This window comes from Harmonia axyridis, chromosome 3 (genome assembly GCF_914767665.1).
Source record: "Harmonia axyridis chromosome 3, icHarAxyr1.1, whole genome shotgun sequence".
Lineage (NCBI taxonomy): Eukaryota > Metazoa > Arthropoda > Insecta > Coleoptera > Coccinellidae > Harmonia > Harmonia axyridis.
Genome location: NC_059503.1, coordinates 29236409 through 29259599, shown reverse-complemented (window position 1 = coordinate 29259599; position 23191 = coordinate 29236409). Strand labels below are relative to the sequence as shown.

The following is a 23191-nucleotide window of genomic DNA, read 5'->3' as shown; positions in this document are numbered from 1 at the left end:
GGCTGATGCGGTATGATTATTACGGAGCGTAGAATTTGATCGGGACGTTTGAGGTGTATTTGCAGTTATGGGCAGATTCGAATTATCAGGGACGTTCGATATTCTATTATTACTGGAATTACTAGAGAATAAATTAATATTTTTCTCGACAATATTCACATAGGTGTTCTGCCTTTAAATTCACCAATAGATTCTTTTTTTGGAGAAGTTGTGAATGTAACATAGGCAGTGACGGATTAAGATAACTACATATGCAGTGGCGGATTAAGACAACTGGAGGCCCAAAGCACAAGGCAAATCTGGGGCCCCCTGATCCAGATGAAATATTTTTCAGACACTTCAGAAACACGGACGGTGCGAGCAATTTTGGCGCCTGAAGCAAAGAATTTTTTGGCGCCCCTGCTGAAAAAGTATCAATAAACCCCCCCCCCCACAGAAAACATCAGCTGTCCCGATTATAATACGCCATTTTGGATTTCTCTATTGGTTTTGCTAATCGTTTCCTTTCTAAAGTCGTTTCCACTGAGTTTATTTTTCTTTCTACAATAAATTCCTGGATTTCTTCGACGCCGATGAACAATGCGTAAGTAATATATCCGATTCTCACATTCACAATCGATCACATACGATCAATGAAAGATTACCTATCACACCACAAGATACAAAGGGCGATAAGGGATGCAAAACTTCGAAAATTAAATGAGATTAAAAACATATGTTCCGGTGCATTAAGCATTTATCAGTAACTAGTTTCGAATTCAGAATCGTAGGAATTTTTCATATGTTCAATGTGTAAACAACTTCCTCGTAATTCGAAGTGTTGTTTTTCGTCTTTGTGAAATACATATCATCCCTCATTCAATAAGGGTAATAGGCAATGCTGCTTATATTGGTTGGGTTGCAATGTGTTATTTATTGAACAGGCAGCGTAGTAAAGACGGTTTGGAGATTTTTATTGCAGGGAATGTTAATAAACGCAGCGAAGCGGACCAACCTCATATTGTTTTCAAGAATCAAGACTATATTTTTTCAAAAATATGAAAGGGCGGCCACAAACTGGGCTAAATTGCCGCCCATCGAAGAGGCGCCTGAAACAGTCGCTTCACTGTTTCACCCCTTACGCCGGCCCTGTTCCGAAAAAATTTCCAATGCAAGGATAAAATGATTTCCGTTCATGTAATCATGCATAATAATCAAAATGAAGTATATGGAAAATTTAAAAATATAACTTCACCAAGGATGAATTCATCAACATGAATTATGTAAAATATAAAATTATATAAAATATGAGAAGAATAAAATATCGAACTAAAAATATTCATAAAAATGAAATAAAACGCATTGGTAAAAAGGAATCAATGTTACAAGATGAAACATTTTATGACCTGAACCAAAGGGATGGCATTGTATGTTTGGACGATCACATAATTATTATTTGTTTTTGGCCGTTTAGCTTTTGTGGCGTATTAGGACAATCATAAATCATAGTTGTTTTTCACTTGGCATATTTTCACTTGGCTTTCTTTCAATGTGTTTTATCTAGAGCTAGACTAATTCACACTATCTGTTCCTGAACTATCAGCAAACTAATTGAAAAATAGTATGATATGTCTATGCTCAATCGAGATGAACGGATAGTATGAACTGGTGTTCAGTAATCAGAGTATAGTTTTTTAGGACTACACTGATCCCCCAAGTGCGCGCTTATTGCGCCTTTATAGTAATCCGCCTCTGAACATAGGTAGCTACTACATTTTTCGAATAATAACAGTCATTAACAGATAAGTCCTTTCTCGCAAAACTGGAATGAAATTAGTATAATATTGTAGGATATGCGTTCTAACATTCTAAAATAAATGAAAAACATATACGCTTCTTTTGGGATATAAGATTCTGGGATTGCAATCTGCGGCTTCTTGAAGACATTGCGTCAATCAAGAACGCTTGACAGTCTCACTATGAGAATATCATCACATCTCACTTATCTTTCCCACATAGTTTTTTAGTGAGGTTTCCACAATTCTGATGGAGTCGTGTTTCAACTAGGGATTCATCAAGCCTAGTAGTGACATTTCAACCAACTACTTGACTTGAAAATCAAGCTCGTGAAAAATTACATAACATTGGCTTGACTTGATTTAAGATATTTATTGCTTGACGTCATATCAAGCTACTTGATAGTACTTGAGCTTGATATGCACGCGGCGCACGGCATTATTTCTGGAATCTCGTGCGCGCTTAGACTAAATAAGTGAATTCCTCGAGCGGCGAGAGACTGAAGCATTCGCCAGTGTGACTTCCTCACATTTCTATGAAATCTATTGGTAGATTTTGGTAGTTTCAGAAATATCTTTCTCTAATTCTGTGGTTATTCCGTTCATTCTTCCACATCTTGTAGAACAAAATCGTGCGAGAATATATCAGAAACGCACAGTTTTCATGGTTATATTTTATTATTCTATGGTGGTACTCCGAACTTTCCGCCACGGCTTCACTGTCAATTCATCAATTTGCCTTAAAGAAATCAGTTCTGCCAATCAACATTTTTCAATGCAAAAATCACTAAAATATATTTATGGAAATATTTCATTGATTTCAATGAAAATGCAATGAATTAGAGAAAATAATGTATAATTCTCGTACAGAAGGCTCATTCTACCACTCGTTCATTCCAAAACTCGCCACTTCGTGGCTCGTTTTTGAATTTTGAACTCGTGGAAGAATATCAATGCCTTCTGCACTTGTATTATAAATAACTATTCCAAACATGGAACAAGGATTTTTCATCAGCCCCAGCATTTTCAGCTCCTGTTACAGTTACAAAAACCCGCAATATGTTGGGCGACAAATCTATAAGATGCCCCATGTGTCTTAAATCCTGGTTGGAAAATTATGAAATCAAACAAACCCTGGAGGTTCCTCAATATTAAAAAACTTAATATTTTTATTATTTTTCATTTTATTATGATTTATAGAGATTTAATTTATGTTTCTATTTCAAAAATGATATTTTCGGTTTTTTATACAATAATTTCAAATAAATGAAAGTTTTTTTTGCAAGGTTCCTTTTCATCTCATCCTTTTTTGATTGATGTGACATTACACAATAAAACTGCTAAACATCAAGTATCTTGATATGATTCAAGTACTTTATGAAGAAATACTTGACTTGCCTTGAGATTGAAAAACTGTCACTTTAAAACAAGTAGCTTGCAAATCAAGCCAAGCCGTGAATCCCTGAATACTAGTACTGAAGGCGTATCTAACACTCGTTCATTCAAAAACTTGCCACTCGTTTTGACTAATGTACTCGTGGTAGAATATCAATACAATGCCTTCAACACTTGTATTATAAATAACTATTAGAGTCATAGCGAGCAAGATAAGCTGTTACAACCACTTTGTGAGAAACCATATCTTTATTGATACAACCTCCGAAGGTTGATTAGGACTTACTTCTGCATCGATGCCATCGCTGATATTACCGAATAGAAGACGATAAATCTCAGCCCTATATCGGAGGGACATCAAAAACATCCCCCATCGGGGAGAAAAGTCACAAAGCGAAAACGATTGGGTTATAAATCCGTTCGCGATCTCCAGTTCCTCGCGACACACAATATTCGCGAGGCAATAACTCTCACATCTTCATATAACATGCACTTGCGAAGGCCCATACGTCATGCGGGCCCCTTCTCGTAAATTTTAAAGTTTACCCCTTTTTCAGTTGCTACCGGATCGATTACCCGTCGATAAATATTGATTTACGTACAGGGCAGGGCTGGGGAAGGTGTTTTATTTCGCGATAATGTGTCACATAAATCTGTGTCTGGGGATCGGGTACATTTTATGTGATTTTAATTGGTCGACTGGTACCGAGCTGGAAGGAAAGTTGTGAGGTAGTTTTCTTGATGGTTTTTTGTGTCGGTTCGAGTAAGAACTTGGTTCTTTAGAAGGGCGAGGGACGAGGGTGATGCAAAATTAATTTCGTCCATCTCATGAAATATATTAATGGAGAACTGAATGAAAATGAGTAGTATACTTCTATTACTTTATCAGACGAATAACAGTATTTTGTTTAATAATAAAGAATAATGCTCTAACGAAAGATGATCAAAGACTATATGCATTCACGGCTTGGCTTGATTTTCAAGCTACTTGGCTTGACCTTGACTTGATTTCAAGTCAAGTTAAGTATTTATTTATCAAGTACTTGAATAATATCAAGCTACTTTATTTTCAGCAGTTTTATTGTGTAGTGTCACATCAATAAAAAAATTAAAAATGATGAAATGAGAGGGAATCTTGTAAAAAACACTATTATTTATTATACTTATTGTATAAAAACATAAATTAAATGACTATAAATCATAACAAAATAAAAATATTAAGTTTCTTAATATTGAGAAACCTCCAGGCTTTGTTTGATTCCATAAGTTTCCATCCAGGATCTAAGACACATGAGGCATCTCATAGATTTGTCGCCTAACCTATTGCGGGTTTTTGTAACTGTAAGAGCAGCTCTGGAATATTGTCTTTCAACAGGAGCTGAAGATGCTGGCATGGCATTGATAAAAATCCTTGGCCATTTGGCCAAGTTTGGAAAGATATTTCTCTAATTCTGTGGTTATTCCGTTCATTCTTCCACATCTTGTAGAACAAAATCGTGCGAGAATATATCAGAAACGCACAGTTTTCATGGTTATATTTCATTATTATATGTTGGTATTCCGAACTTTCCGCCACGGCTTTATCTGTCAATTCATCAATTTGCCTTAAAGAAATCAGTTCTGCCAACCAACATTTTTCAATGCAAAAATCACTAAATGATATTTATGGCAATATTTCATTAAGTTCAATTAAAATGCAATGAATTAGAGAAAATAATGTATAATACTCGTACAGATGGCTCATTCTACCACTCGTTCATTCCAAAACTCGCCACTTCGTGGCTCGTTTTTGAATTTTGAACTCGTGGAAGAATATCAATGCCTTCTGCACTTGTTTTATAAATAACTATTCTGAAATTACTAAAATATACCAATAGATTTCATAGAAATGTGAGAAAACTTTTAATAAAGTCAGACTGGCGATTACTGCAGTCTCTCAGCGCTCTAGGAATACCCTTATTTAGTCTTAGCGCGCACGATATTGTAGAAATATATGCCGTACAATGGGTGCATATCAAGATCAAGTGATATCAAGTAGCTTGATATCAAGTCAAGCAATAAATATCTATAATTGAGATATTTTCAGACGATTTTGTTCTACAAGGTATCGCAGAATGATCGGAGAATTAGAAAAAGTTGGTTTTAAATAAGAATTTTCATTTATATATTGAAAAAAAACAAGTGTATTTTGAGAGAAATCAATGAATCATCAATAAAATTTTGATTTGATTGATTTGATTTGACCAATTTCCTCAGTTGTTCTTGAGCGATGCTCATGGTTTCGATCCTTCATCCTTCACATCACTTACTTGTCCCGTCGACTCGAATTGTTTCATACATGTGATCTATGAAACACATCTCATCTACACCTATATATACAGTTTTACGTTCTCCAAGGGCATCAATACGCGCATGAATAACGGATATTCAAAAGCTTCTGACTTCACATCTGTCATTTCCTCATTTAATTTGGTACTTACAATAACATCATAATGTGACTTGTTCGTTCTATTGATGATATCACGAACTTTTCGCTTTCAGCAGAACCCAACATTTACAATGTAATTTTTTCTGAACATATTAATGAGATCGCCTGGGTGGATATAAAGAGTGTTTTTTTAGGAGCTATAGAACTTTAAATTGCAATAAAACAACGATGGATTATTCGATTGACATGAATTTTATTTATCCGCAAGATAATCTTGTGGCATTACATTTGAAATATGATTTCTGGCATATGACCGCCACGTCTGGCTCGGATGTAGTCCAATCTGGACGTCCAATTTTCGATGACTTTTTTCAACATTTGTGGCCGTATATCGGCAATAACACGGCGAATGTTGTCTTCCAAATGGTCAAGGGTTTGTGGCTTATCCGCATAGACCAATGACTTTACATAGCCCCACAGAAAGTATTCTAGCGGTGTTAAATCACAAGATCTTGGAGGCCAATTCACAGGTCCAAAACGTGAAATTAGGCGGTCACCAAACGTGTCTTTCAATAAATCGATTGTGGCACGAGCTGTGTGACATGTTGCGCCGTCTTGTTGGAACCACAGCTCCTGGACATCATGGTTGTTCAATTCAGGAATGAAAAAGTTAGTAATCATGGCTCTATACCGATCACCATTGACTGTAACTTTCTGGCCATCATCGTTTTTGAAGAAGTACGGACCAATGATTCCACCAGCCCATAAAGCGCACCAAACAGTCAGTTTTTCTGGATATAACGGTGTTTCGACATACATCTAAGGATTAACTTCACTCCAAATGCGGCAGTTTTGTTTATTGACGTAGCCATTCAACCAGAAGTGCGCTTCATCGCTAAAATGGACGTAGTGCGCGATACGTATTCCGTACAGAACCATTATTTTCGAAATAAAATTGCAATATTTGCAAGCGTGGTTCAGGCGTGATTCTATTCATGATAAATTGCCAAACCAAACTGAGAATAAATCACTTGACAGCTGTTAAATCGGTCGCCATCTTGAACAGTAATGCCAACTTAAAGTTATATACCTCGAAAAAAAAACACCCGTTACATATAAGCCACCTAACTGAAGGTTAAACTCTTACTATCTGATGATTTGCTTGAAATCGCAGTAAAGTGAGGAACAACATGGATATGCCACCCACTATTTTGATCGATCTTTTTCTGCCACGCTCGTTATCCATAAAATGCACTGTTTCCCTATAAATGGATATATTTTTCAATTTATCCAAGACGTGAGAAGTCTCGAACGAAGATCCCCGTCGAGACGTTAAGAAGAAAAACAAACAAGACATGACCTCAGGCCCTATAAGGACCCAGGCAGACACTCGAAAATAAGTCATCTGAGTTGAATGGACCCATGTTTACACCTTTAGCGCACCATACAAAAGGGATAAATTCGCAGCCCATTGTATTCGCGCTCATTTTTTACTGCCATCCTACAGGGTGGTCCCACCTGAGGGGTGAGAACGGTGAACCGTTTTAAAAAAGGGGGCCAGGTCGATGGGCATTACTGGTTTTATTTTGATAAATCGTTGTTTTGTCAATAGGCGACTATTACGTTTTGGATGCCCATTGAGATCGAAAGTTTGTAATTATTTCACGGGTTCGCGGGCTCTATGGTTTCAATTTGTCACGATTTAGGGGTTCAAAATGATCCTTGCAGTTTTTTTTTTCAACTGGATTCAATTGTTGGTTCGACATAAGGTTCTTTGGGGCTTTTGTCTCCTGTTTTATCGAGTGAAAGTTTGGGAACGCACGAAGATTGGAAAGTTGGCGAACCATGGAAAAAATTGTCTCAATGACTGCTCTTCTTATTTCGAATTTGATCTCAATATGTTAGCATTCCATCATTTGATATCATAATAATACTACCTAGTTTTGTAAGCATTTTGGCCGAATTCCATTCCATCAATAGTAATAGAATAAACATTATTGTAGCACTTCAGTTTATAAATTTGAGATGGTAAAATAACTTCAAATTCTACCTTCGATATAGTTTCACTAGTCGGTCTATCTCGATGTTTTCTCTATGAATCACAATGAATTCAAATGAATGCTGGTGGAAACAATCCTCCTTCGTTGGATGCAGTTGAACTCGATATTTTACAGAAAGTTCTTTGGATTATGAATTATTCGAAATTTCTGTGTTGCATTCAGATAGTTTCAGTAGAAATATATTTGAATAGAAAAGATTATAACTCATGTTCTGATCAACCAATAGAATTCGTAAATTTTCCATAGTTGCTTATGTCGTATAGATAAGTGGATATACCCTTGACAGGGATTCATCAAGCCAAGTAGCTTGACATTTTAACCAACTACTTGACTTGAAAATCAAGCTCGTGAAAAATTACATACTTGAGCTTGACTTTAGATATTTATAGCTTGGCTTGATATCACGCTACTTGATATTACTTGAGCTTAATATGCATCCTCGCACGGCATATATTTCTGCAATCTCATGCGCGCTTAGTCTAAATAAAGGGATTCCTTGAGCGCCGAGAGACTGGAACATTCGCCAGTGTGACTTTATTAGTAGTTTTCTCACACTTCTATGAAATCTATTGGTAGATTTTGGTAGTTTCAGAAATATCTTTCCAAACTTGGTCAAAATGGCCAAGGATTTTTTATCAACGCCAGCATCTTCAGCTTCTGTTGAAAGACAATTATCCAGAGCTGCTCTTACAGTTACAAAAACCCGCAATGCGGCAATAGGTTAGGCAACAAATCTATAAGATGCCTCATGTGTCTTAGATGCTGGTTGGAAAATAATGAAATCAAACATTGCCTGGAGGTTTCTCAATATAAAGGAACTTAATTTTTTTTTATTATTTTTGATTTTGTTATGACTTATAGTGATTTAATTTAGGTTTCTATTTCAAAAATGTGTTGATATTTTCGGTTCTTCATGCAATAAGTTCAATGAATAAAAGTGTTTTTTGCAAGGTTCCTTCTCATTTCATCATTATTTTATTGATGTGACATCTTCACAATAAAACTGCTAAGAATCAAGTAGCCTGATATGATTCAAGTACTTGATAAATAAATACTTGACTTGACTTGAGATTGAAAAACTACTATTTGACTTGAAATCAAGTTAAGCTCAAGCCAAGTAGCTTGAAAAGCAAGCCAAACTATGAATCCTTAACCCTTGACGACGTGGGATAATCGTTTTGGTGTTTCGCCTATTATCATATTGAAATCATTTCCATAGTAACATTCTTAGACGTTCGCCAAAAAATAAAAGTCAAGCTCAGTGAAATGTCATTGAATTATTAAAATGCAATTCTTTGGTTATGGTTATTGAAATTATCCTACTTCTCATGAATCGGTGTTTATAATCGAATATTGTCTATGCTTTTGTGATATTATAACTGATTATAAATAATCTAAACACCCTGTATATTTTGGCCCAAACCACAAAAAGTCTTATTTTCAATGAAAAAGGTTTTTTCTGCAGAAATATTCACAAAAATGTAAATCCTCGATAGTCACCAGTTTTTTCATAAAAATCCCTTCAACTCATGAACCGTTGAGTTTTTACCCAAGGTGTTGCATATTGCTGTAATGTTCTTCAAAAAAAAATCTAATGATGCAATAATATACTGGATGTACTATGAGGAAGTAGTAGTTTGTTTCCGGTAAAACCGGAAGTTGTAGAGATCTAAAAATATTTTGAAGAAAAAGATCATTGTCTCAAACCACAACATGCAAATTTTCAGTACAAAATTACGATTAGTTTTCCATAAACGTCTAATAACTCATCGCGGTGAATCACCCTGTATACTCGTTTTCTGAAATGAAACCCCCAATTGGATAACCTTTATCATGACGAAATTTATTTTAATTTCTATATAAAAGCTGAAAAGATACGTTCAAGAAAATCTCAGTGATTGATTAATGATTCAGACTACTCTTATATTCATATAAAGAAAATGTTTCGTTTTTTGCAGTAGAACACCCCCCTGAAATAATACACCCAGAGAACACCCTGTGTGTCTAATTCCCAAGGTTTCCCTGATTTCCTTCCATTTTGGAAACGACGAAAAAGCCACCCTTACCTTCGACTTTCCATTTCTTCCCCCATTTCCTCATCGTTTCAAGGGATTGGGAAAGCGACAACATGTTACCCTACTGATTGATACAATAATCAATATTTGCCAACATATGTTTCCAAATCTTCGAGCATCTGCAAATAGGACATCGTCAGATGGTCTCACAACAGTGTCGAGTTACAAATGGATTAGAAGCCAGGAATGCGACGGAGCGTTTCGCAAATATTGGACCTCCTCAAGCGACAGTCTCGTGTTTCGCGAAATGCTGGCAATTTTTGGACGCCATTAGCGGAATCGATCACGGTTGAGTTTCCGTCTTATTCTTGTAGAGGATCATTTTATATGTTCGATGAAATTTGGGAGAAATTGCCTAAGATATTAGTTATCTAGTTGACCCTTTCACTTATACTCATACGGAAAATCTTAGTCTATATGAGAACTTAGCCTGTTTTCAATAAGAGAATTCTACATATAACAGGCCAATTGAAAAGTCCCCGGTCTACCATAGTAAAACCGAGAGTTAAACACATTTTTTTGACAAAATTCGATTTTATTATTCAACATACTTTCCTTAGAGGGCGATACAGCGATTATAGCGATCTTACAACTGTTCGATGACATTTTTGTAGTACCATTTGTCTTTCGCTTCAAAATAGGCCTCAGTTTGGGTGATTACTCCTTCATTGGCGCTAAATTTCTTTCCAGCCAGCATTTTTTGCGGTCTGAGAACATGAAAAAGTCGCTAGTGGTCAGATCTGGCAAATACTGTGGATGCAGAAGCAATTCGAAGCTCAATTCATGCAATTTTGCCATTGTTTTCATTGATTTGTGACACGGCGCATTGTCTTGATGAAACAGCACCTTTTTTCTATTCAAATGGGGCCGTTTTTTAACGATTTCTTCCTTCAAACGATCCAATAACGCTATATAATAATCACTGTTGATGGTCTGGCCCTTTTGGAGGTAATCAATGAATATTATACCTTGTGCATTCCAGAATACCGTTGCCATAACCTTGCCAGCTCACTGTTGTGTTTTCCTCGCTTTGGAATCGGTTTATCGCGTGCAGTCCACTCAGCTGACTGTCGATTGGACTCCGCAGTAAAATGATGGAGCCATGGTTCATCCATTGTCACATATCGACGCAAAAATTTAGGTTTATTAAACAGCTTCAAACACTGTTCAGAATCATTAACACGTTGTTGCTTTTGATCGATTGTGAGCTCTGCACACAGCTTTCTCATGAACAAATATTCGTTAATGATATGATGTAGGTACACGTTCAGATGATATCTTCACAATGTCTGCTATCTCGATCAACTTTACTTTACGGTCATTCAAAATTATTTTGTGAACTTTTTTGATTTTTTCATCGGTGACAGCCTCTTTTGGGTGTCCACTGCGTTCGCCGTCTACGGTGCTCATTTCACCACGTTTAAACTTAGCATACCAATCAATGATGGTTGATTTTCCTGGTGCAGACCCTGAAAACTCTTCATCAAGCCAAGATTTTGCTTCAACTGTATTTTTTCCTTCAAAAAGCAATATTTTTTCAGCACACGAAATTCTTTTTTTTCAAATCACAACGCAATATCTCACAAACTAATGATCGGACACGTATCGTATGAAGGTTGGTACTAACTAAAAATCATATGGATTTAATACTAGCACCGCCATCTGTGCATCAGACTGGGGACATTTCAATTGGCCTAATACATGCTTAGTTTAGTACAGGGTGTTTCACGTAAGCAGGTCACCGGATTCGGAGGCTTATCTTTGGAGAAATATTGAAAAGTGATCCATCACAATGATAGTATTCTTCGCGGATTATCGGTTATCGGATAAACTATCGATCCAAGGCATGCAAAGTTATTGAGGAAAAACCGTTTTTCCAAAAAAGGAAAATTTTTTCCAAATTTGATTGATTTTCAAAATGAGAAGGTCTAGAGAATATTTCTCATCAATTGTTTCTCCATTCGAACTTCCAGTTTTCGAGAAAACAGGAGTATTTTTCTTGCAAAATATATCTTCCCGTATTTTCTGACTGCTCAATCGATTCTGAATCCAAAAATGTAAATATAGTGGTAGTTTTATGTTTATTCCAAGCAATTCCCTTTCCTTCTTAAGAATGTTCAGTGAATTAGGTTGATTTATTTCATGTGGTAATTTATTGAATGTTTGTAGAGGATGTATGTGAAATGTGAACCAACTCTGTGCTAGTGTTTTATTTATTTGAGGCACTGGCTCTATCAGCTGATCATCTCTCGATCTGGTTCTTTTTTCATTTCCAGTTTACCTGGAATTGATTTTACCATTTTATCATTAACATTTTCTAATCCCAACTAAACAAAAAACATTTCTAGGTAGGTATTGTTTTCCCAACTCTCAAAGTCAAATGAGTAAAAAACCCAAAATTGTAACACGTATTCACCACAAATTACTAGAAGTAATTGAATTTATTATTATACAGGGTGTTCCTATATTGAACGTACAAACGAAAAGGAGAGATTCCTTAAGTGAGTTTAAGAAAAAAAAGTTCCATAAACATGGGGTCGCAAACGTTTCGTTTTCGAGATACAGAGTGTTGAAGTTTGAATTTTTTTCAAGTTTTTTCTCATAGTATCTACACTTCACAAGATATTCAACTGAAATTTGGCATAGATATTACATTTGAGAGTTCTCGGCACGTGACATGGCAATTTCGATAGAAGATTTACAAGGTGATATTTTTTCTGGAACACTGCCACCTGTTCTTCTGCAGAACTTTTTTTTGGTGAGCAACTGTAAATTTGAAAAAATGTAAAAAGAAGCTTTGTTCTTATACTAAACTTTTCGGTCTCTTGTAGTTTTGTCGTATCTACCAACGATTTCGAGAAAAAAAATTTTGAACGATTCTCTCGAAATTCTCGTAACTATGATAAGAAGGCCAGTTTGTAATCTGTGGTGAATGAATTCACTGCCAGTTTTGACACATCAAATTATTGAACGTTTGTTTTTTCAAAAAGTGAAGGTGGTTGCATTTGTGGCTATTTATTTTATTGAATGTAGTCACAACAAACTTGAAAAAAATTCAAACTTCAATACTCTGTATCTCGAAAACGAAAAGGTTTGCGACCCCATGTTTATGGGACTTTTTTTTCTTAAACTCACTTAAGGAATCTCCCCTTTTCGTTGTACGTTCAATTTAGGAACACCCTGTATTTCGTAACTTCGTTCAACTTTTTACTGAACAAGCACGCAAAAACTCCTAACTCGATGGCATCAGCGCATCTCCCTTATTTCTTCATTCCAAAAATATAAATCATAAAAGAGGGGTTCATTCTGTCCGATCGATTCCGGAGGTTTATTATCGGAAATAATAAACCGAAATCGCGCAATTCATCGTCACCGGTTTCGCAACAAAAATGACGGAATCGCGTTCCCATTGTCCCGAATCGTTCGTATCGGTCGGACCCGAGAAACGCCATCGATCAGGCCGGCCGAAAATGATTTGTCAGCAGGCCTTTGTCGACGCAATTCACAATGGGAATCGACAATGATCGCAACTATCGATCATCGACATCTGTAATGATACGCCTGTTAAAAATGTATCAATTATTCCCGCAAATGGGCGAAGCATTGTACGATGCAGCCACCGCGGATGCGTGGAGAATCTGGAATCAAATTGTGTTACAACGGATCCTTTTGCTGTAATCGGCCGTTTTGGCTTCTTGGGAACGCCGAGGCGGACTATTAGTTTGTCTTATAAATGTTAATTGTATATCTGAGCGGAGAATATTCATTCATATGCCAATTGGATATAGGAATTCACGGCTTGGTTGATTTTCAAGCTACTTGGCTTGAGCTCGACTTCATTTCAAGCTCAAGTCAAATAGTAGTTTTTCAATCTCAAATGAAGTCAAGTATTTATTTCTCAAGTACTTGAATCATATCAAACTACTTGATTATAGCAGTTTTAATGTGTAGAACCCTGCAAAAATCACTTTTATTTATTAAACTTACTGTTTAAAAGAACCGAAAATATCAGCTTTTTTGATATAGAAACATAATTAAATCACTATAAATCATAACAAATTAAAAAATAATAAAAAAATTATGTTCCTTAATATTGAGAAACCTCTAGACTTAGTTTGATTTCATCATTTTCCATCCAGGATCTAAGACACATGAGGCATCCTATAAATATGTCGTCTAACCTATTGTGGGTTTTTGTAACTGTAAGACCAGCTCTGGATAATTATCTTCCAAAATGTTGCATTTTCCCCATTTGAACCAATAAAAATGATGTTATAATAGTCTTACCAATACAAACTGCTCTCTGCTTCCACACAGCACCGCACTGTATAAGGATGTAAGGGAACAGGGTAAAGGATTGAAATGGAACAAAATGGGACTTATACAATGCAAACTGTCCTTCCAATGAACTGTAATCTTGATATATTTAAAATGTCCATGAATTAAACCAAAACCGTTATATTAAACACCGAAAACTTCATTCTACCAAACTTCAACTTTTCTTTTCGATAACCGATACATCTCATTAATTAATCTGACAAAACATACGTCTCGATATTCCTAGAATAAGCGACGTTTCCACAACTTAACATTACAATAATTCAAAAAGGGCTAAAACACAACAAGATCTGAAGATGCTGGCGTTGATAAAAAATCCATGGCTATTTCGGCCAAGTTTGGAAAGATATTTCTGAAACTACCAAAATCTATCAATTGATTTCATAGAAATGTGAAAAAACTACTAATAAAGTCACACTGGCGAATGCTTCAGTCTCTCGGCGTTGGAGGAATCCCCTTATTTAGTCTAAGCGCGCACGAGATTGCAGAAATATATGCGTGCGACCCGTTTATATCGAGCTCAAGTAATATCAAGTCGCTTGATATCAAGTCAAGCAATAAATATCTGAAATCAAGTCAAGCTCAAGTATATAATTTTTCACGACCTTGATTTTCAAGTCAAGTAGTTGGTTAAAATAAAATGTCAAGCTACTTAGCTTGATGAATCCCTACTCTTGAGGGCTCGTCATGAGGGCACCAATTATATGGATCAAGGAGAAATAAACAGTTAGAGTCCATCTATACAGCATCAAATAAGATTTAACAATTAAGAAGTATATGTTAAATATCGTATGTTTCAGCACTTGTGTCTATGCAGCCAAATGAATCAACAAATAGCAGCAACAAGTACGAAAATAAACTAAGATTAGCCCGCCCGGCGACGAAACATAATGAAACTTCTGTCAAAATAATAAAAACAATAAATGCCTCTGTTCACCAAGAATCTCAACAGAAAGCTTACTCAAAGGAATATCATTTAACCCTTGTAGTATATTAAAGATACATTAGAACATAACTTTCAATAAAAAAACAGTAAAAGTATACAAAGGAATTAAAAAAAAAAAAAAATTTATATGAGCAAACACAATTCGCACATACATTCAAGAAATTGATGATGAAAGGAGGATATTTATCTTGAATCTCTTTTGATTTAACAATTTGAACTCATCAGGAACACCATTCTAAAGCCTCATAATATTGAACATAAAACTTCGTCCTATTATACGGATCATTTTAAAGTTGGTCCTAAAAGACAAAGCAGTTTTTAAAAATTATCATTTATTCAAATGACTTGCCCTGAATGTATAAACTACCTATTGGGTAGTCTTCATTTTTTGTGGAGACATGTTGTGCCCAAAATGAATAGTTTTCAAAATGGTTCGCATTTCATATTTTGTACAAGGTCTAGTAGCGTACTTTTCAAACATACAGTTTCAAAGGGATTAGATTACTCAACTCTACTCAATACCAGCATAGTAATGAAAGCAATTAAAGAGAAGCCAAATCAAAGAAATCATCAAAATATTTGAAACATTCATTTTGACAAAATGAAATGGAGACCACGCGTGAAAAAAACAGAAACATTGTCTGACTTCTCTTAAGGAGTTCGAAATGACTGCATATTTTCAGCTGAAAAAGTGACATCAATATTTATCGCTCATATGTTCTACTAAAATGTCTGCATTTCAATATATGTAATTGAAATGAGGTGCAGTTCGATGAATATTGATGAGACTTTTGCAGCTGAAAATTTGCAGTCAATTCGAACTCCTCAAGAGAATGTTTCAGTTTTTTCACTTGACCTCAATTTTATTGAGAAAATTTGCAGAAGACTTTAAAAATCTCTTCGAAAATGCAATAAAAAAATTTGTACAATTATCTCGAACGGTTTTCAAGATATGATCTTTAGTTTAAACCGTTATATCCATGAAATTTTTGACGAAAATGGCTTACCTCAACAAGTAGGTATCACAAATAAATGATGACAGTGGGGTATTTCGAAATCAGAATTTCATAGAGATTGTGAGTATATAAAATTTGAAATTTTCAATTAAAAAACAGGATGGTATGTATATTCATGGAAATTGGAAATGGGTCTTTATTTTATTTCATTTGATAATGAATTTTCATCAAGTAAGGACAGATAGCATTAATTATTTTGTTTTCAGGTTGTTTCCAATTATTTCATAAAAATATAGTCCGTGCAAATAAATAAATTGATGGATAGAAAAACAAGTGAACCATAAATCGATAATCTGCCAATATGAATATTCGGATATTTCCTACTTGCTACCACTGAATAGATTTCTTTGTCATTTCAATTCCATTCTTTTCTCCCGACATGACTTCTGACCCTTAGCACCCCAAAAAAAAAACCTGAATACTAAATAGCCACGTGTTTTTTCATGACATAACTTCTTATTCAATCACCAAACGCTTAAATTCATATTGAAATTATCGCCAAAGCAAATATTTACACGGCGAAACAAATAAAAAGTCGGAAGTTGAAATCACGCGGCGTAATACGCCAATATGCAAATAACACCACTAACCACCCCACTTTCAACCCTTATTCGACTCCAACAATATTTGTTTTCAGATATTGGTTAACATAATTCAAATGGGATTCATACCGACCGTGATGTACCGTTTTTCTCTGTTTGTTTGTTCAATGTGGAAATTTCAGTTGACATATAGGTATCGCCTATAGTCGTTTGAGTAGGGTTAGGTATACAGGGTGTTTCCAAATTAGTCGTGAACCTTGAAGGATGTGTTAATATTACTCATTTGCTGTCGATTCAACAGTTTTCGAGATATTTGAGTTCTTGCGTTTTTTTTTATTTAATTTTTCGACAATTTTTTCTACGTTAACCAAGTTTGATTTGAATTTTGGATTATTTTCATATGAAAAGGATATGATATGTTTGAAACAAGCAAAATTAAGCTGTATTAGATGTTGAATAATAATAAGTATGATTTGACATTTGGCATATGAAGAAAAGAATTTTGAATTTCTAATATAAATTTGCCTGCAGCTTTCGAATAACACAATTTTGTATCCCACAATTATTTTGAAAACTTGCCAAATTCCTCCTTTATTTCCTCTGAAAAAGATTTCTTTAGAATGCAGGCACCAGTTTTGTTTCAGCAGATTTCGATTTGAAAGGGGAAAGAAACAAAGAAAGGAAAGTAATGGATTAATTATTTTTTTATTGCAATTAAATTCAAAATTTCTATTTTAACGGTATAAGATCAGGGCTTCTTGCTGGCCACGAAAATAATCCAAAATTATAATCAAATTAAGCCAACGTAGAAAAAATTGACGAAAAAAAAGTAAGAGAAATTTTTAAAAATCACAAGAACTCAAATATCTTGTGAACTGTTGATTTTGAGTTATTACTAAATGTATGGCTCAAACGACAGCAAATGTGTAATACTGAAACGTCCTCCAAAGTTCAGGTCTAATTTGGAAACACCCTGTATACACGGTTTGTTCATCTAGGGCTTGCAAGGGCAATTCATAGTAGCAAAACTGGGACCTTACTGGTACGTAAAATTTGTAAGTTGTAAGATGACAAACAAACAAAAATAAATGAACTACCAATGGAGCAGGGCCGCCGCCAGACATTTTTGCGCGCCGGCAAAATAAAATTTTGCCGCTCTGCTTTGCCTTATTCATTTGTATTTTCTCGGGTATTTTCTTAATTTTATATGAAATTGTATTTTTCAACTTGAAATCTCATTTTTCAAAGTACATCTTGTCGATTTTATTGTTTAAAAGTACAATGCTCTATACTAAAAAGATAGAGTTCTTAAAGGTGCATTTCAGTACCTATTCGTATTTTCATAACTGAATAAATATATTTAACAAAAATATTTTCTTAGTGAAAATACCACTCTTTCTAATAAATTAAGGAATTGCCAAGCGCAAATTTCATTGAAATGGAATAGGCGCTTTGAACTAATTATGAAAATAGAAATAGGTACTAAAATGCGCCTTTAAGAAATACTTCGTCCTCTTACTATATGTTAGAGCTTGATACTTTTGAATAATTCAGTGTCCAGTGTTAAACTATGACTGAGTGGAGTCACCATTATTTAACTGAATAAAGTCAAAACGTGATTTGTTCATTCATATCAATATCAGGCCTTTAAATCGTCTAGTTCTTGGCTAATATTCTTCGCTTTTAATGTTTTTTTCATATCATCTTTAGTTAATACTTAAAACAATAATAATAAAAATATCCTACTAGCATAAATATAATTTTTTAATAACATGAAAAAAATCACAGTTAATATTAAAAAATAAGCGTATTGAGCAAAATTACAAATTATGATGCTTCATAACCTTCACCACCTCCAACTACCGTGAATGGAGTAAGTTGGTTTAGCTTTTCCTGGTCCTCTGATTACTTTATCCCAGTTGGCTCCTACTTCGTGGTTAGGTCCAGTATGATGAATGTTGATAGAACCTAAGGTGTTACCATCTTCACCTCTTGTGAGTGATGGGTCAAATTTCCACCCTTCCTGTTTTCCTTGACCAGGCATTGGGAAGTTTGGGGCTCCGGGTTGAATAGATCTGGCATATCTTAGGTGATCATATATTTGAGGCCCTTCGGGAACAACAAATTCGAAAAGTGGTTCTTCATCTACGTCAACTTCCTCCATGGGATAAGCCAAAGTGTATTGGAAGGAGATGCAGGCAACTGCGGCGATAAGCAAGAATGATGAGGATGCCATTTCTGAAAAAAAAAAAATTCACCTTCAAAAAACTTTTCTCTCGATTTGATAATCTCTCATAGGTATTCAACAATCAAATAATGTTTTGAAAATTTTCTTTTTCACTCACCAGAAATATTCGTTTCCGTTTGTAGTGGAAGACTTCTTCTTTGGATTCAGTTCACAATAGTTGTATGCCACTATCAGCAATGTTACTGCATTTTATAACTCTCTCAAGAAGAGAAAAGGGGAATACTCCGATCCATACTATCTTATTGGCCGTCTTTTCTGAAAATGAAGTATGGTATGGAGTGCGGGATTCACCACTACAGAGTTTGATGACTCCTAAAACTGATTAAACTTGATCTTTCTGCGAATATTGACGAGTCGAACTTAATGTTAGGTACTTTCGCCTGTATCAAGGTCGAAGATGAGTCACTGTCGGAAAAAGGTTTTGTTTTTGATGTCGCCGCAAATATTTTTTTTATTGTCTTTTGTAGGTAATTGATGATAATTAGTCGTTTGGAGGAATTGCTTCATGTAGCATTGTAGCATAATGTGCATAATGGCCTCCATCATAAAAGACGTTGTGGCTGAAGATATATAAAATTTCTATAAAATATTCCTTGTCATCAAGATACAAGCTGTTCTGATTATTATTTGATGAATTTTCGATAACAGGAATATCTTACAAAATGAAACAAATGAAAAAATGTTATCCATGGGTTTGTTGACAATATCAGTGAGATTGTTTTGGGCACAATAGACCCAAAGTCACGATGCAATGTAACCTTTAGTCAATAATATAACCCTCCACTCAATGATGTAACATCTACCCAAAAATCGATAATTCCGAAATGGCTGTTTCATTTTGTTGAAATGGGGATAGGGAATAAAATGAGTAGTGTATATTGTTGTATCCGTTATTTGAATAATTGGATTTATCTAATTATACAAATTTAATGCTTCAACTTATTTTAACATACACCATACATAGACAGTGATCTATGGTCCATTCAGGAATAGCGATATTGCGTCTTATAATAAAATCAAATGAATTTAAGTTTTCCACGTTATATTATTATTATATTAAAATACTAAAATATCATTTTCATCATCTTATTTCTCGAATTCCATTTAATAAAATTGATTTAAATTGTGTTAATTCTTATCGACTAGCACGTGACTGCGAACGCCAATCAGGACCATTTGACGTCATAGCACTAAAACAAAGGGACGCATACAGTCATGATATCATAAATTGGTATTCAGGGTCTATAACGTAAAAATATAGAGGAATGCTTTCACATTTGAAGGAAATCCAATGAAGAGATATCTATTAATATAGAAGTAGACCCCATGAAAGATGTATGTTCCTTTCCACCGAAAACTCTTCAATAATTGTTGCGTTTTTGATGGATACTGGATACCTGATTGCGAAATTCTAATCATATAACTCTAAATGTGCTATTTCATTCCAGACTTTACAGATCATTTCAACTATGGTAGATCAACTGTTGATAAATTTGAATAGTATATCTGAGTGAATGGAATGGCAATTCCATAAGATAGAAATAAAATTTGAAGAATCCATTCAGTATATGAAGAATTTCAACATTGCAATTCGAAATTTTCAAAATTAGAACCAATTTATCAGCCGAGGTGTCAAATACTTTCATAAGTAACTACATTTATTGTATTGTGTTTCTGTTATTATCTAAAACAGCCAGCCCACGGTCAAAACATGTATTTGGAGGATCCTACTAGCACAAAATTATTTGAGAGTCTAACCTAATATTTTAACAATATTTCCAGCAAAAGTTCTTGGAGATTTTGGAATAAGATCAAAAAAGGATGTACATATTACGTCAAGGTAATTTATTCAATAAAATAGGAACAGTAACAATAAATAAATAATAATAAGCGTATTGAGGAAAAAATCACAAATATGATGGTTCATAATCTTCACCATCTCCAACTGCCGTGAATGGAGTAAGTTGGCTTAGCTTTGCCTGGTCCTCTGATTACTTTATCCCAGTTGGCTCCTACTTCATGGTTACGTCCAGTGTGATGAATGTTGATAGAACCTAAGGTGTTACCATCTTCACCTCTTGTGAGTGATGGGTCAAATTTCCACCCTTCCTGTTTTCCTTGACCAGGCATTGGGAAGTTTGGGGCTCCAGGTTGAAGTGATCTGGCGTATCGTAGGTGATCATATATTTGAGGCCCCTCGGGAACAACATATTCGAAAAGTGGTTCTTCATCTAAGTCAACTTCCTCCATGGGATAAGCCAAAGTGTATTGGAAGGAAATGCAGGCAACTGCGGCAATAAGCAAGAATGATGAAGATGCCATTTCTAAAAACAAACGAAAAAATTAAAATTAGTGATCAATATATCATATGAGAAATATTCTCCCACGATGATTCAATATTTCAATGTTATTTTTATTTTGAAAATTAAATGTTTTACTTACCGAAAATTATGAGTTTCCTTTTGCTTGTTCTTTGAATTCAGTTCCTAATGGATGTATGCCACTATCTGCAATGTTACTGCAATTTATATCTATCTCGAGTTGTTTGATAGGGGGAATACCGTGATACCGTATTTGAATTTCTCATTCTCAAAGGATTCAGCGAAGATGAAGCATGTATCTGAACTTCGGGATTTACAACTGTTTAATTGATGATAAAACTCCTGCGGATATTGACGGATCTAACCTACATTAAGTTTTGTTTGAGTCAAGGTCAGCGTTGATAAATAAAACTAACTGAATGCAAAAAATTGTGGTTCTGTTAATTTAAGCTATAATTTTACGACTTTTGAAACTCATTGAAATGTTTAAGGCAGATTGACACACATACAAATTCCCCTAACTTTTAATTTTTTGAATCGTAGAGAAAAATTATCACAATGAATTTTTCAGATCAAAATTTGCAGAATTTGCCAAATGCTAAGTATCTAATGTTTATTGATGATATCAAATCAAATATTCGAAATTACACTTCCGAAACTAGAACAAAAAGGAATCGTCGATGGAAACTATTGAATTCAGTCATTTAACACTATTACCTAATGCGATCTAAATTAGAATTTGCATTTAGATGTAGAAGGGCAATTTCAAGTCTTTAGCGGAATTTCATTCTGATTGCTTGACCAGAACCATGGAAATAATTGTCCGATTTTTCCAGGACCACAATATCGACGTACATGGTAGGGCCAAATTGGACACTTTTTTTTCTATACTAGATAGGCGAAAACTGATATCGGTGTCTGAGGGCCAATTTTCATAGAAACTCATTGGCGAAAACCGATCCACTCCATAGCTATCATTGTTTCAAAGTTACAGGGTGTTTTTTGAAAATATTCATTTTCAAAATATTTCTGAATTTGAATTTTTCATTGCTATAAAAACATTCATGTGGCAACCTTCTACGTAGAATTCAATGACGTTAATTGAATTTTCCGCAAACTGAAGTCTATGGTATTGAAATACTACTTCCCATTCATAAAGTGTCCAATTTGGCCCACCTTGTATAGTTGATATTAAAATTGTTCTTATGAAACAACAATTTCAAACTTCGCGCAAAATATTGTGTTGATGGTGGAGTCAAAACCATAGATAATTCCAACCGACAATCGATAAAAATCAGGAAAATAATGACGTGAGATCTGGAGGAATCTCAACGAAGTTAGTAGTTCATTTTCTCTAAAATCCATTTGGCCTTTTTATCAACTTTTTATTCAATTGCAGCTTCATTCCAATAGTTTTTCCTCATCTTCTCTGTTTTTTGTTGTATAGATAGATAGATATAGATACAGGAGGAAAAGTAATCTTTTCAAAATTCAGGATTTCAGAATCGTCACATTGATGAACAGGGATTCATAATAACAATGAATAGGGGTATACGTTAAGGAATAATTTCATTGTGTTGATAAAGAATACAGCGAGGAGTACAGGGTGTCCCAAATTCGATACTCACTGAAATCATCTCGAGAACTGAAAAAATTAGAGAAAAAATAGTCAAGGACTACCGATTTCTTTTTTCAAAATAATGAGATAACATAAAGCAGATCATAGATATTTTGATTCGTTCTCGGACGTTTCTGAAAAATGACCATTTCAAATGTTTCGTTATATCTTGGTTTGTTCTAGATGTTCGAAAAATTCTTTTTTCCACTAATTTTCAAGTTGATATGATAGTCATAACAGATCATAGAAATTAATTACAGTTACAGAGATATACTCATGAAGGAGGGTTGGTGTTTTTTAATGAGACACCCTATATTTTTCACGAGAGTTGTTTAGCTGCATCCCGTTATTGGTTTTTCAAAAATGTCATCCGTATCGAATATATTTCGTTTTTCGAATTTTTTCTAAGGACACCCTATATTATTTATG

The 23191-nt window shown here is 34.7% G+C and overlaps 2 long non-coding RNA genes across 2 annotated transcripts; both read right to left on the bottom strand.

The window, feature by feature from the left end:
• Positions 1–18315: 18315 nt before the first annotated feature.
• Positions 18316–19164, bottom strand: LOC123675860. Its single transcript, XR_006746821.1, has 2 exons — positions 18921–19164; positions 18316–18813 (listed from the first exon to the last, which is right to left on the bottom strand). It is a non-coding gene; the product is annotated as an uncharacterized LOC123675860 (long non-coding RNA).
• Positions 19165–20647: 1483 nt separating this feature from the next.
• On the bottom strand, positions 20648–21750 carry LOC123675859. The gene is made up of 2 exons (XR_006746820.1): positions 21266–21750; positions 20648–21147 (listed from the first exon to the last, which is right to left on the bottom strand). It is a non-coding gene; the product is annotated as an uncharacterized LOC123675859 (long non-coding RNA).
• Positions 21751–23191: the final 1441 nt, after the last annotated feature.